Below are 13150 nucleotides of genomic sequence, written 5' to 3'. Positions count from 1 at the left end.
TGCCATCCCCTAGATAAGACATTTCAGAAATTGCCCTCTACACATAGGAGAAAGACTAAAATTCGAACTGTGAGTGACCCGGGCCTGCGTGATCTGGCTTCCATCTCAGATGCTGGCTTTCCCAGCACCACCTCCCGCACCTTTCTTTCTATGCTCCCACCTCTTTGGCCTTTTTCAGGCTGTGCCATTCTCTCTTGTCACAGAACCTTCTCCCATGCTATTCCTTCTGTCTGGATCATGCTCCTACCCCTCTACTACTTACACAGTTGGCTGCTGTCTTCCTACAATAAAAGCTTAAGCTTCACGTCCTCATGGCACCTGTTCTGACTTCTCTTGCTTCTCTCCTTCTTGGCACTGATCATGGTTATAATTTTTCATTTGCTTGTTATGATTGGTGAATGTCTGTCTTTCCTGCTAGACTCAATTCCACAAGGTCATGAATTACGTCTGTTTTTATTAATTTTTACGCCTCTAGTCCCAAGCAGAAAAACACAATAGTAACTGAAGAGATATGTGTAAGAGGAGAGATTCCTTACGTGGCCCTATAACATTTTTCTATCTACAAGGAAACTGTGTGTAATTACTGTTAGATTTGGGATGTCTTGAGAGTCCGGTGAAGTGGCCAGCAGAAAGCTTCATGGTACACGTGAGAGGGCATGTAACAGGCTATTGTGTGTGTTCTTTCAGGGGAGGCTGTGCGTACAAAAAACTAATTTCCCAGAAGAAATAGATTGTCGCCTTCACTTTATTTCCTCTGTAGATGAAGAATAACAATGAATGGAAAAAGTTAATTCAGGACAACTTCAGGTAAGGTCCATACTATGCCAAGAACAGAGAGAGTATATTACAGGACAGTCAATATTATCCAAGGTTGGCTTTGGAGAAATGCAGTGGGTGTTGTTCCCTACACAACGGGAAGCATAGAGAACGAAGTTTCAAGAAATATTACCAGAAGGAAAATCCTTGTGTTCCTAAGAGTTGGTCCCACCTTTTCTCCTGAGGCGGAGCATTTATTGTGTCCTACTGTCCAGCCCTAACCCATGGGACTTGAGAGAGGTCACACTATCCATGTCCCAGGAAGAAATTCCATGTGATCCATGCCAGTCATTGTGATCCAGTTTATCGTGTCAGTTACTGAATCAGATGTGGGCATTTTCACCCAGAGAAATGTCAGAAGTCTTCTGAGTCCCTTTTTTGATTTTTTAATTAAAATGTATTGGGATGCCAATGGTTAGTAAAAGTACATAGGTTTCAAGTACAATTCTGTCCTACAATATACTCGTGTCACATTGTGTGTCCACCACCCAGAGTCGGTTCTCCTTCCATTACCATATATTTGACCCTGCTTACACTCATCTACCACCTCTCTCCCTCCTTACCCTCTTGTAACCACTAAACTATTGTCTGTGTCTATGAGTTTTTGTTTCTTTGTCTTGTTTCTTTGTTTCTTTAGTTTTATATCCCACATATCAGTGAAATGAAATAGTTCTCGACTTTTTCTCTGTAATTTATTTCGCTTAGCATAAGAATCTCAAGATCCCTCCATGTTGTCACAAATGGCACTATTTCCTCGTTTCTTACGGCCCAATAGTATTCCATTGTGTATATATATCACAACTTCTTTATCCAATCATCTATCGAAGGACACTTTGGGTGTTTCCATGTCTTGGCCACCGTAAATAAAGCAGCAATGAACACCAGAGCACGTATTTCACTCTTTGTAGAGGCACATGGGATAATAGTCCTTCTCCTCCCCTCCATGCTGTTGTATCTGACTGCTCTGGCAAGTGTTACACCCGCTTGTGACAATGAGGAGAACTGGCCTGCAAAAGAGTGACATGCTGAGGATGGCTGAGAGGGAAGACAGAGCACAGGGGTGGCAGGCTAACCGTCCCCATTGCGGGGTGGGTGGGCACGCACAATCTGCTGGACACACAGATACAAGTTCATGTGTGTGGGTGTGCACAAGAGAACTTTGTTCTGTGCTTCAGTTTCCTTCTACTTTTTATTTATGTATAAATGAATAATCTCCATCATGGAACAGTCTTGTAGCACTGTATTTCAGGAATAAGAGTGGCGGTCAATCACTTTCATCAATTTCATTTACAGGTGAAAGAAAGATTGTGGCGTAGAAATCACTGAAAATTCCCTCAGCCTGTCTCATGGTCTTCTGGGTCTATAAAAAGAGAATTACTGTTTATCCCATGAGAGTCATTTCAGGATGACTACACCTGTCTCACCTGGCTCATTTTGCTTTTCCAATATTCTCGTTCAGGAGTCATTTACCATATTTTCCTCGGACATTTTCTTGTCTGCTACGCTCAAATGAGGCTTTACCTGTTTTCATAAACAATTTTACCACCAAAGCACCTGTATAATTTGTTTGGCAATCTTGAATCTTGGCCTATGATGTCCAAGCAAGGAAACCCATCTCTTAATCATATGTTAGATTTCCCCGCGTGATTAGCTGTCCTCCTCTGCCTCTGAAGTTCAGAGTTCCTAGAGATACCAGTAAATCCTCCCCCTGGAAGGGCAGGTTCTATGTAAGTTGGTCACACCTGGAGACAAGTTATATGATGGAAGGAAATCACATTTATTGAGCACATACATGTAGTAGGTACTGAATTAGGCCCTTAATTTCTGTTATTTCATTTAATTCTCATAACTCTGTGAAGTATGAATTTTCCACAGTTTACAGAAGGGGAAACAGAATACGATTGAATGATTTGCCCAAGGCCACACAGTTAGAAAATGGTGGACGCAGACTATGAGTACAAACCTCTATAACAACAAAGTCCATACACTTTTACCTAGAGCAGGGCAAGAAATTAATTCCTCTGAATGAGGACTGGTATATATCAGCCATGCTGATGAGGCAAGGGTGACTTCAGTGATATCAGTGCAGGTGTGAAAGGAACACCGCGGGGATGAGCAAAACAGTCCTTTCAGAAACAAGAGACAATACGGGAAAGGTAGGACTCCAAACTTCCACAGCAGTGATGTCTGATAGAACTGTTTGTGGTGATGGAAACGTCCTATGTCAGCCCTGTCCCACCTGGCAGCCTCTCACCACATTAGCTATGCAGCAAGTACAGTGTGCGGGGGGTGGGGTTTATGGCGAGACTTTGTCAGCCCTTCCTAACCGCGTGGATTCCTTTTCCCTCTTGTTTACCCGATGAGCAGGGGTCGCTCTACCAGTTGTTAGTTTTCTTTCTCAGAGTAAATTGTTCCTTATACAGCTGTAAATGTGGTGTGTATGTGGGGGGAGATGAGTTCAGGATATTCCTACGTGGCCGTCTTAAACCAGAACCCAGTCCAGCAATTTCGAAATGTCATTGCCCTGCTTTCTGGCCTCCATAGTGTCTGACGAGCAACATGCTGTGCATCTCATTGCAGATCCTTTGTACTGACTGGTTTTTTGTTTCTTTGTTTGCTGCTTTCCAGATTGTTTGTCCGTGGCTTTCAAGAGTTTGGTGATGTGTGTATGAACCTCTTTGATTTATAATTTTTGGAGTTCATTAAGCTTCTAGAATATGTAGATCTGCATCTTTTCTCAAATTTAGAAAGTTTTCAGCTATGGTTTCTTTAAATATTCTTTATGCTTTCTTTTCTGCTTTTACTTTTATTAGCATTTATTTGATGCTGAACTCATTCCCGGGCCATAAGTTTTAGTTTCTTCACTTTCTTCTCAGAGATCTTTTCCTTCTGTGCAACCTCCTCTTCTGGTTTAGGAACAATAACAATCTGCTCTTTCTCAGTTAGGATCATCTGTGTGTTGCAGGGAGAGCTCCTGTATGGGTTAATACCCCCCTGAGCTCTGTAAGTTCTGGGCTGCATCTTGAGAGCTTTGTTCACCCGGATGTGTTCAATGACCAGAGAGTCTACATCTGAACCCTTAAGTTCAGCATTGCTCTCTGCATTTTTAAGCATGTGCAGTGAAAATTCTGCTCTCTTTTTGGGTTGGACTGTGTGTCCAACCCTATTGTTTGGCCTGGGCACACCTCCTAACTCCACCGTTATAACGACGGGACAGCACACATTGCTTTTGTAATGTGACATCCTTTAGATACTTGGTGACTTTTCAGATATGCACACCCTTGTTGGCCTGGGCAGTTTCACGAGTGTTCTTAAAATGAACAGGTAGATGCGAACCTCTTGATTTACATGATTTTGTGGGGTTCTCTGAGTCAAGCGAGTAGTGAACCATTTTCAGAGGTGACCTCAGGCTGCTTACGGGAAGAACTCTTTATGGTTCTTTTTGTTTGTTTGTTTGTTTGTTTTTTTCTGCCTTCTCTTCTTCTGGGATTCCCACTGTATGTTGGTTTGGTTGAACTCTCGGGCTCTGTGTATTTTCTTCATCCTTTTGCGTTTTAGCTCTTCCAACTGAATAATTTCTTTAGGTCTATTTTCCAGGTTACAGATTCTTTATTCTGTTTATACAATTCTGCTATTGAAATCCTGTAGGGAGCATTTTAATTATTATACTTCTCATCACTAGGATTCGTATTTGGCTCTTTTTAATAATTTCTGTCTCTTGATTGATATTTTCTGTTTGTTCACACATTATTCTTATGACTTCCTTTAACTATTTCAACATATTTGAGATACATGATTAAAAATCTTTCTCTAGTAATTCCAATCAGTGTGCTTCCTCAGAGACAATGACAGTTAACTTTAATTTTTGTGTGAATGGGCCAAATTTCTTTTCCATGCTTTGTAATTTTTCATTGAAAACTAGACATCCTGAATATTATCATGTAGTCTTTTCAATCAAGGTTTTCTCCCTCCTTAGGGTTTCTGTTGCTTGTAGGTTGTAGCTGCTTGTTTAATGAACTTTAGCAACAATTTTACAGGTCTGTATTCTTTATCATTTGTGATCTCTTAAGTCTCTGTACCTGTAGCTCCTGTTCAGCTAGTGTTTGACCTAAATTTTCTTGAACATTAGAAACAAAAAATAAAAAGAAAAAGAGAGAGAGAGAGAGAGAGAGAGAGAGAGAGATTTAATTATATTTTTAAAATCCTAAATTTTTCTGGCTTTGCAAATCTGGGGCACTCCTTCAGTGTGTAGCCAGGCCATTTATACGTCCTCCTTAGCCTTTAATTCCTGCTACACTGAGCCCTGAGATCAGCCAATGGTGAAAGCTTAGAGTTTTCTTGTGTCTTTCCTGAGCAGGCATTCTGCCTTGAGGATGTGTGTGTCTAAGTTTCCAGCACACATGAGTGCCTTTGAATACCTCAATTTTACAAAGACACTCCCTCTCTAGCTCTTCACCCATGGCTTTCACTGGTCTATTGTGTGCCTCAATCTATAATGTTTTGTCCTTACTGGCTGTGGGTTGTCAGTTTGCCTTCCATTGCTTTTGTTGGCTTCCTGCCTTTTTTCACCATGAGTGAGTTCTGAAGTATTCAAAAGGGGGCAGTGCTTTGTGTCAGTCTTCTAGCTTTCAGACAGGTTAGAACATACAAATAACTCTTTGTGAACAACGTCTGTTCTGTGCCCTCTGAAACACAGCCCTGCGTCCCACATCAGGAATACAGGCCCCCTTCTGGAAGACCACGACCAGCACTGTACTTACCAGGCAGAGGGTTGAAACAAAGGCAAATGAAAATGCCACAAAACATTCTATCATTTTAAGTTGCTTATTTTTCCGCCCAGGTTTAGTGTTCACTTTGTTGATGTAAAGCTTGGCTTGTTTTCTAGAGTTCTGTCAGTGTTGATTTTGACCATTTTATGTAATTTTTTAAAGTTTCTGTGGTGAAGCAAGCTCTACGATTAGCCTCTTCTCTTTTGTGCGCTGATGTGAACCCAGATATATTTTTCAGTGTTCTGTGAGTTACATCCAGGGCCCCAAACCAACAAATTCCACAGCCAAAGTAAATTGCTTCGTTACAATAAATCTTGATTATAATGAAGACTTTCTTAAACTCCAGCATCAGTTTATAAAAGTTTAAGATAAAAAGTAACTAAGATAAATTTTGAAATCTGAAAGATTAATGAGGACCACAGTTGTCTATGACATGTTCATTCTCATTCCATCTTTCAAATTTCTGTACTTTGTGATGTAAATTTTTCAGAGAACGGAGAGACTAAAATATATGATTGGCTGTTTTGACATGACTTGACTAGTTGAGGTGTTGACTTTCTCTAAATGACCTATATTTCAATGTTCAGTAGACAATGGGAGAAAAGATTTGAAGGTGGAACACCATAGGAGTTCAGTGAATAGACTTGCAGATGTTCCAGTTACCAAGAAGGCAATCGTTTAAGCAGTTTATCAGAATGACCGAAAAGAGTCTAAAAACCTTAGATTTCCTGGAACCCAGCAGTCTAGATTCTGATTTAATAGGTTTGTAGTGAAGCTGCAGAACCTTGTGACTAAAAATTTGCTGATATAATTCCAGTGCTCAAGTTGATTTGGACATCACTGGCAGCAAAATGGCCAATTTCCTGAATTTTCAATTCACATAGTATGGAAGGCCTCAATTAGAATTATTATACTTAGAAAACCATCTATATGCTTGGTGAGGAATTCACGTCTCCCTTGAAAAGGATCATGAGCAAGGAGTAGTTTACTGTATATTTGAGAGGCGCAGATTTTTCCAGATTTTATCATCAGTTGACCTATTTAGTATAAGTTTTGTCATTTCCAAAATGTCAGACAATTTTGAAATAGTTTAGAAGCTCAATATACCATTACATGCCATAGAATGAAGTTCAATTTGGAGCATAACCTTTTAAAAAAGTCTCACTGTTGTTCAAACGCATCTCTGCAAAACAGTAAATATGGAACCCTAGGATAAATTTGCATTAGGGTCTGTCTGAGGTGAAAGCATGTAGTCAAAGAATAACCATCACATATGAGTGTGCGTGAGACAGACAGGATGGGGATATCTTAGGGATGGTCGAGGAGGTGCTGTCCAGAAAAGAGTTGAAATTCTCAGGATAACAGAGAAGTAGCAGTGAGAGATGTCCAAGGAACTTTCGAAAGCACTCACGTGAGGGTGAGTTTTATATTCAAGCCCAGAGAAGGCATGGATTAGACCATCGTGGCCTCATGTGTGACTTAAGAATTTTCCTGCTCCCTATCCTTTTCTCATTGGGCATATTCCCACCCAGGAACCAGCTTGTCAAGATGGAGAGGAGAAGAATCTATGGTTGGAGAGGAGTGGAAAAAAAAAAAAAATGTTTATCCAACTAATTACACAACAGAGTGTTTTTATTCCGCTCACCCCCATGCTTTTTTGGTTTGTGTTCTAAGAGATGTTGTTTCCTCTCCAGAATAAGGAATTTATGCGGCAATTAATTAGTGGTACCCACAGTGGCCACCTCCCTATACCTATTGGGGCCACGTTTCTCCTCCTTAAAACTAGGCCAGAAACCAGTATTCACAAGGAACGGGGTTGGTTCCCTGCTTGGCTTGGGCTCAGCTTGTGCTCTGACAACCAGAATACCTCGGGGCCCTGCCCCAATGCTGGTCTCATCTTAGTTTAGGGCCCTGGATCTCAGGCTTACAAAACCTGTGACTTAGGGCCAGTTGTGTGGCTTGGATCTGACCCCTGCGCCCATACTAATCTTTCTTCTAGATGTGCTCCCATCTTTCCTTTGAGGACCCCAGTGTCTCTGACCCCTGTTCTGACTGACGACTGCTAAGAAACCCTGTGGGGTTGCCAAAGAGCTCCTTGCCCTGACTCCATTTCTTGCTTCTGGTTCTAGCCTTGCTGCTGGTTTTAGGCTCCCTTCAAACTAGGATCTGACTGGGCTTGGGATCTGCCTCTTACACAACCCTAGAGGGACTGAGGCTCATGTGCTGGAGAGAGAGGCAATGTTCTCAACAACAGAGTGTCAGCTGATTGTCATTGGTGCTAATTCAATGCCAAAAGGATATTCAATTTGTGGTGTGGTGAAAGAGGGAAGTTATTCAATGTAAACAGCTCAATTGTGATACAGCAGAGCTATGGTGAAGCTCAATAGTGTTACAGCTCAATTAGGAGACAGCACGGCTGTGCGTCTGCATGGCTTTGAGATGGTCCTGGGGCAAGGCCCCTCTCTTGCTTGATAGTTCTGCTCTGCTACAGTCTGCAATTCCAGGATCTCCTTTGTACAGGTCAGCTCAGATGATAGGAACACAGTGCAGGCAGAATGTTCAGTTCAGTGTGGGAGGCACGCAGCTTAGAGCAGGCTTCTCCCTGAAGGGCAGTTTGCCTGAGAGGCCCCTGTTTAGAAATGGCTGCTAGGCTCTGTTATCATAATTGAGCTCAGGTAGCCATCAGGAGCCCTTCTTGGTGGGTATCTTCTCAAGATCACCAAAAGTAGCTGCTGGATGTATTGCCCGTCTCCACCCTACCCAACAGTTTCCGGGAGAATTTCCAAGGAAGTCAGTTTGAGCTCTGACTACTTGCAGATGCTACCCAACAGGTGCTGCAAGGAGCTCTGTAGGGCAGCACGTTATTTGCCCGTAGCCTGACCACCCCCATATGTGTCCGTGGCCTGTCCTCTCAGGAGCCCAGTTAATACAAGGAACATGTTAAAGGCAAATAATATGTGTGCCTGTCTTACACGATCCACATTATTGGAAGACCTTAGCTTCTTCACAGGCAAACACATAGAAATCACACAGATATTACATGTGTTGTGATGGACATCTTTTCCCTTCGTGGGACTCATCCGGTGGCGTACTTCTCAGGGAAGGCTTTAATGACCTGCTTTCACCTAATTTGTTTTTTCTAACTATAGTTATTTCCCTAACTACACATGTCATATATACATATCTGTTAGAAATAATTATATACAATGAAAATTGAAAATAAAAACTACAAAGCCCTAAGCCATCTTTCTATCCCATTCCTCTCTTTGAAGAACATGGTAAAAAGTGGGTGTTTGTCCTCACAAACTCTTTCTGTGCATTTACAGGCATATCAAAATGCATGTAAATATATATTTTGATAAATATTATTGAATTATTTGTATATGAAAATTACATTTTTGACCTAAGATGTACAGAGAGCTTTCCATAACATGTAAGTGCATATAAATTTATCTTCTTCTTTTAAACTGCTCTATAATTTTTCCAGTGTGTGGGTGAAACATTGATTAATGAGTCATCACCTTATGGGTAGACCTGTGAGTGGTTTAGAGTCTTTTACTGACACAAGCAGTGTCGAATGAATGAATGTCTCTTGTTTAGAGAATAAGAACTGAGTGTATGAGATGTTTAGAGAAAAAGAACTAAGTGTATGAGATAATTTTTAGAAGTAGGTTTACTAGGGCAAAGGGTATCCTCCTTTTAAATTTCTACAACTGTTGATTAATTAAGATCTGTAGAAGTTGTATCAATTGACACCTTCATAAGTAGTGTATGAGGTTTTGTTTTGCTATAGCCTATCTCAGAATGTCAGTCAGTCAAGTGTTTGATTTGTTCCATTGGCATATTATTTTGGTTTTATTTTTAATGTATTGCTTAGAATCATCATATTTCCTCTTTGGGTGAACTGTCTTCTATCATCTTCTGCCAGTTTTCCTTTTGGATTGGGGGGATTTTCTTCTGGAGGTATAGGAACCATTTATATATTGAAATGATTATGTTTTGATGTCTTTTGCGTCATGAGCCTCCACCCTGCCTCACCCATATTGCTGCTTGCCAAGGCTGTGTTTTCAGTTGACTTAACTAATTCTTTTCTTCTATGAGCTCTGGATTTTGTGTCATAAATGACAGACTTTCCTTTTTTTCTGTTGTTATAATTACCTACTTTTTTGCATTTAAGTATTGATCCATCTGGGGAATTCATTTTACTGAAATACATGAGGTAAGAATCAATGACATTGAGTGCTTGCTGTCAACCAAAAATTGTGTTCCCTTTCCATAATATAAAACTGAAATTGAAACATGACAGCCACATCAAGGATGGATTTTCAGTCCTTTTGACTTGAATGTGTGACCGGTAAACAATTATAAAATATGTGAAGAAGTGGTATGTGTCACCTCCAGGCCAAGACTTTTAAAAAGTTCTCTGTCCGGTTCACCATCTAGACGTAAGCAACAGAGGATCCTATTTGAAATATGGCAACTTAAGTTACCAGAAACTCGGGTCTCTGAATCACCAGGGGCAAGATAATTGCTCAGTGACCCGTCGCATCTTCAGTGACTGTCACATGAAGGAGAACTACCCTTCCCTTGTGATAAGCCACTAAAATCTTGGGGCTTATTTATTAAAGTGGCTGGCCTGGCTTTACCAACAAAGAGTCCAATGAAGAGATAGGTGTCTCTAACCACTCGTGTCTGAGCACACTTTATTTTATTTAGTGAGTGTTCTGCCCACTGCCAGTGAAAGGGAATTGTTAGTAACCTAGCATCTGTAAAGGACCTGGAATGGAGGTGGTTTATCAGCGGGTGATTTTCAGAGTTAACCACACATTCAAGTGAGAATTCTGTTCAGTGCACCTGTGTCATCCGCATGAGTAGACCAGAACTTGGCAGAATCTGAAAGTAAAAAGCAGAGGTATATCAAACCAGTCAAAGCTTCTTATAATACACCTATTAATCATAATAATGCATTTCAAAGACGACATCTAGGACAAATTTAAATTAGAGTTGTATACCAGGACAACAGTAGAAAACCAGTGCTGGCTGAAGGCAACAGAGTTACCGATTTTTAGGAAATTTATTAATGACCTGTACCATCCAAAATAGGCATCATTTGTCAAGACCAATGGAGAACCAAAGATTTTATCTGCGGAATACATGAAGAAGGAGCTTGATGAACAAATAAAATGCCTAAAGTAAGTGGACCACAAATATTTGGTGCTTAAGCTGAGGTTGATTTAAAGCATGACTGTATGAACTTTTCCTCTTGGCTGTCTGGCACGAGCCAGATTTTACAAGTAGTTCTTTGAAGAACAACCTTGAAAACCAATCTAGTGCCTTACAGTAGTATTGAAGTACTTTGTGAGTGAGTCTTCTATTCATTTTTGCTGCAATCTCTTCAAAACCATTTGTGAATCTTGAATCAAAGGATTCAATGAAGGGAACACCTTGGATACTGAAAGTTTTGAAGCCTTTAGCAAATTGGAATTATTAAAAAGAGTGTGTAAATAGGAAGCCATTGAATTTGTCACTACCAAAGCGAGGAAGGATGTGAATTAAGCACAGAGAGCTCCGTGTATCTGGTTGAAGTTTGAAATGTTATAACTGTGTTTTGTAATTCCCTCCCTTTTGAGAAGAATTTTTTGATGAGCTTCCTGGGGATGAATTTGCATTTGTATTGAATGGAATGAAATAGAAAAGGCCTGTTATTTTGCAACATCTCCATTTGGTTTGGCAAAACATTCAAGATAATCAGAAATAGAAACAACTTATTTGCTGAGTTTTATGGCATAAAATATTTGTCTAAGAATGACAATGGCAATGAAATAATGAAGACAATGATGACGAAAATATTTGGACTGAAATATTTAAACATTTCCACACATAAAAGCATAAATAATAAGCTCCACATAGTAGAATTTCCCTGAACTTACCAGGAATCTCACCATCGGTAGAAACAGCATTTTTTTTTTTCCAATAAAATATGGGCTACAGAGAAGTGTCAATTAAAGGCGTCAATAAATTGAAATTCATTAATGATAAAATGCAAACTTGAAGAATATTGCCATTTTATAAACCAACTAAAAATAACAAGTTGGAGCACCGGAAAGTGAGGAGAGAAACAATGTGGCAAGAAAATATTTGAGGAAATAAAGGTTAAAATATTTTCAAATATGATGGAAAATATCAAACAGGTTCAACACAAGGGAAATAGGAAGTTATTTTGAAATGAATGGTAATGAACACACATCTTATGAAAATTTCTGGGTATAGTTAAAACTGCATTTAAAACAAAATGTGTAACAATGAAGGCTTTCAGAGAAAAGAATAAATGTTTAAATCCAAAGCTTGAACTACCACATTAAAAAGCTTGGAAATGGAAAGAAAATTAAAGACAAGGTAGAAAACAAGAAGAAATAAAGAGAAGAAATCAATGAATCAGTGAATGGAGAAATCATAAAGAAAATTCAGAAAGCCAGAATTTAGTTCTTGGAAAAATATGATGTCATCAATAATCCCTTGATCGAGACATAAAAGGATGTAATACACATTATCAATATCAAGAATTGCACAGGAGACATCACTGGGAGCTTGAAAATGATGCTAAGAAAATAATTAATGGCCACTTATGAATACGGGTAAATTCCTTGTAAGATAAGACATACCTAAACTGACCCAGTAAGAAACACGACATCTGAATGGTCTTACATTTTGCTAAAGAAAATGAATTTGAAATACAAAGCCTTCCCAGAAAAACTGAAGGCCCCGATGATTCCACTGGTGAATTCTGCAAATAGTTAAGGGAAAAATGAAGAAACGATATTAATTATTCATCATAAATTTCAGAAAATAGAAGAGGAGGATTATTGACCAGCTCATTTCCTGAAGGCAACATAACCCTGATATCAAAACTTGAGAAAGATGTTAGAAGTAAATAGAAGTACAGACCCATATCTCTCATGATCACAGGAACAAATATTGACAAAATAGTCACAAAACAGAGCAATATTGAAACTCATCACATGACATGATCAAATGTGAGTCAGCCTAGGAATGCAACGTCGGTGCCATATTAAGAAGTCATTCGTATATTCTGGATACTAGCCCCTTATCGGAGGCACTGTTTGCAAAAATCTTCTCCCATTCAGTTGGTGGCCTCTTTATTTTGTCAATGGTTTCTTTTGCTGTGCAGAAGCTTTTAAGTTTCATATAGTCCCATTTGTTTATTTTAGCTTTTACTTCCATTGCCTTTGGAGTCAAGTTCATAAAATGCTCTTTGAACCCAAGGTCCATAAGTTTAGTACCTATGTTTTCTTCTATGCAGTTTATTGTGTCAGGTCTTATGTCCTTCGATAGATGAATGGATAAAGAAGTTGTGGTATATATACACAATGGAGTACTATTCGGCGGTAAGAAAAGATGATATAGGAACATTTGTGACAACATGGATGGATCTTGAGAGAGTAATGCTGAGTAAAACAAGTCAGACAGAAAAAGCAGAGAACCATGTGATTTCACTGATATGTGGTATATAAACCAAAAACAACAAAAGAACAAGACAAACAAAT

Source organism: Rhinolophus sinicus, chromosome 1 (assembly GCF_057876585.1).
Source record: "Rhinolophus sinicus isolate RSI-liver-muscle chromosome 1, RSI-T2T, whole genome shotgun sequence".
Classification (NCBI taxonomy): Eukaryota; Metazoa; Chordata; class Mammalia; order Chiroptera; family Rhinolophidae; genus Rhinolophus; species Rhinolophus sinicus.
Note: the sequence above shows the minus strand (reverse complement) of the source record.